Source organism: Musca autumnalis, unplaced genomic scaffold (genome assembly GCF_047663935.1).
Source record: "Musca autumnalis isolate F117 unplaced genomic scaffold, ASM4766393v1 scaffold_68, whole genome shotgun sequence".
In the NCBI taxonomy this organism is placed as follows: Eukaryota; Metazoa; Arthropoda; class Insecta; order Diptera; family Muscidae; genus Musca; species Musca autumnalis.
In genome coordinates, this window is record NW_027412288.1 from 287053 (window position 1) to 290829 (window position 3777).

Here is a 3777-nt window from a genome sequence, read left to right on the forward strand (position 1 = left end):
GACTTCACTCGCCTGGGAAAATTTCCTCAGAAATTGCCCAGACATTCAACATCAAAAAGTGCCAAGATGGATAGGGTATACTCCAGACTGTAAAATCGACATCAACGTATTCTGCGATTCTTCCGAAAAGGCATCTTCTGGTTGCAAAAACTCGTGTTGCATAAGTCAAGAAAATCTCTCTCCCCAGGTTAGGGTTATATGGAGCGGTATTACTGGCAAAATTTGCCTCCTAAGTCACACCAAATCTTAATCTTATACAGCATGACATCTACTTTTGGACCGATTCAACAATCGTTCTAGCCTGGCTGAAGAAACCACCATGTGCCTGGAATACCTTCGTTGGCAATCGTGTATCCAACATAATGGACAAAGTTGGAACATCAAATTGGAATCATGTGGATTCATCAGACAATCCAGCCGACATAGGAACATGAGGTTGCTCTTCTCACGATTTACAAAACAATAACTTATGGTGGCATTGACCTCCTTGGCTACGAGAGCCGAAAACTTGCTGTCCACAATCTAAAGCGATTGTTCACACATCTTTGGAAGGAAAACAAATTAAAACTTTAGCCGTCCCCTCAATTAACGACCTCATCGAAACAGATCCCTTGAAAAACTTCTCAACACTATCAAAAGCATATCGATCTTTTGCGTATGTGGCTAGGACCATACGAATTTTACGCAGAATCAGACCTCAATACCAAAGACCTGAAGATTACGTTCTACCCGAAGAAGTCAATATTGGTAAATCAAAGGAGATTCTACTTACTCAATCGCACTATATTCCTACGGAATATCGATTACTATCTCAAAAACTAAAATTGTCTCATAACAGTCCGCTTTTAACATTAAATCCATATATTGACCGTCAAGGAGTTATGAGAGCAAATGGACGTCTTTCGAATTCCCCTATGTTAACCCACAACGAAAGGCATCCAATTCTGTTACCTCATTCTGCTAAACTTTCACGATTTTTGGTTGAACACACTCATAAAATGACTTTATATGGAGGAAACCAATTACTGAACCGCATTATTCGAGCAGAATTTTGGATCTTCAGACTTAAACCACTTGTTAAGATGGTCATAAATCGTTGTAGGCCCTGCGTCTTGTACAAAAACATACCCAAAATCAGATCATGTCTTCATTGCCGCCAGAACGTACGCAATTAACACGACTTTTTTAAATACTGGAGTCGACTTTGCCGGACCGTTTAATATTCGTAGTTTCACCGGACGAGCATGTTTAGTAACAAAAGTTATGTTCCACTAAAGCCGTACATTTAGAGGCAACCAGTGACCTCTCAGCTCAAGCCTTCTTAGCAGCCTTTTTAAGATTCATTGGCAGACGCGGTTGTCCAGCTAAAATGTTTTCCTAGATGCTCTGGAAAGATAGAATAGATATGTTCACCAAAATCTGTCATGGAACTTTATACCACCAGGTGCGCCTCACATGGGTGGGTTGTGAGAGGCAGATGTAAAATCCTTTAAAATGCACCTTAAAAAGATGGTTCCCAACATGACATTCACTTTCGAAGAGCTATCTACTATTCTGGCTAGAATAGAGTATTGTTTAAATTCTAGACAACTTTGTCCGGCATGTGATGATCCAACTGACCTTTCACCACTTACTCCAGGACATTTTCTTATTGGTTCACCATTATTATCTCCCCCAGAACCTGACATAACCGAAGAAAACATATCCCTTGTTAATCGTTGGAAAGGGGTAAAAATAATTTCTCAAATTTTATGTCTACGAAGGAAGACAGAATACTTGAAAGAACTTCACCGTCGTTATAAGTGGAAACGACAACAAGACGACGTACGACAAAATGACCTCGTTATCATGCAGGGCGATCGGATACCTCGACATGAGTGGAAATTAGGGAGAGTTGTAAATTTGTATCCAGGGACAGATCATAACGTTCGTGTCGTTGACCTCCAAACTTCAAGAGGGGTCATTCGACGTCCCATTACAAAATTAATCCCTCTACTAAAAGATTAATTTTCGAAAAATTCAACATTAAATTTATCATTTTGTAGAACCGAAATGTTTGATTAATTCAAGCTCGAGGTCAATTTTAGAAATATTTTATTTATTTATTATCAATATTTCGCAATTTCTTGAACTGCATCTTCAGAATGTGATCTACAATAATTTTCAAGAAGAAACATAATAAAATAACATTATTAAAAACACAGAAGTTTTCATATGAATATAACAACAATATCATACCATAAATTCGCTAAAAACACGTAAAAACAAATTGTCGATTTACTTAAACCTAGGGTAGCATCACTACCATCGTGTTCTGTTGTAAATATTGCACTGATTGTTTTCGGTTATTGCGATCTATGTATGTTCTTTGCTTTGCTAATTAGGTTTCTGTAATTGATAGCGCTGTTGTCTACATCTGTTTTGAAGTTCATTGTTGTTGTTGTTGGCACATTTAAAATATGTAGCATCTCACCAAGACCAACAAAAATATTCCCGACAACGTGAAATGGTTGCTCTCATTAGGTCCCAAATTTGCATTGCCTACAACTAAAGAAAACTTTCCACTTTTAAAATTCATTGCCGAAGGAGAGGAACTTATACATACAAATGAAGATAAAGAGAATCAGTTGTTGTTGTAGCAGCATATAATGCTGGGTTGGCAGCCGCTGGCCGAAACACTTTTGGTTTCGGGTCAATCCGGTACGCAAGAACCTGCTGCCGTGGGATTGCAAAAAGAAAAGAATCAAGAAGAAAAAGAAGAGAATCAGTAGGACGCAAGAATGATGTTTACAACAATGATGGACAACCACTTGAACAAACTAAAAAAGATGCATTTGTACTCTGCACAGTGGAGCAAACACAAAAATTTCTAAAAACCAATAGAGACATTCTAATAGTGAACGCGGACAAAGGCAATGTCACAGTAGCAATGGACAAAAACGAAAACAAAGATAGAATGATTAAAATAGTCGGTGATATGATGACTTATCAAAGAATGACTGAGGATCCCACTTCAACTTTACAAAGAAAGAACAACGAGTTAGTTGAAGAGTTATTCAAAAATCGATTTATCACACAAAATGAAAAGAAAATATTAAAAACTGACGTGGCAAATGCTCCTCGGATAAAAGGGGTGCCCAAAATCCATAAAGAAGAACATCCATTGAGACCTATCTGCTCATCTATTGACGCACCATGTAGGGAAATGTGCAAATACATCGTCAACATATTGAATAATTTAACCAAAGACTCGAAATATAATATTAAGGGCTCCGTGCAATTTAGAAATAAGCTGGAAAATTTGACTATCAATAACGATGAAAAACTTGTTTCGTTCGATGTCGTTTCAATTTTTCCTAGTATACCGGTGGACCTCGCAATAAGTATTATAGAAAGCCGTTGGGAAGAGCTGCAGGAATATACCAATATACCAAAGTGTTTATTCGTACGCATTCTAAGCTTCTGCTCCTCGGATAGATGGGGTGCCCAAAATCCATAAAGAAGCTGGAAAATTTGACTATCAATAATGATGAAAAACTTGTTTCGTTCGATGTTTCCTAGTATACAGGTGGATCTCGCAATAAGTATTATAGAAAGTCGTTGGGAAGAACTGTAGTAATATACCAATATACCAAAGAGTTTATTCGTACGCATTCTAAGCTTCTGTATAAAAGAAAACAGATATTTCAAATATGAAAACAAAATATTTCAACAAAAACGGGACCTACTCACCAACTTCTCATGTGATAGCAGATATTGTAATGGAGAAACTACTTG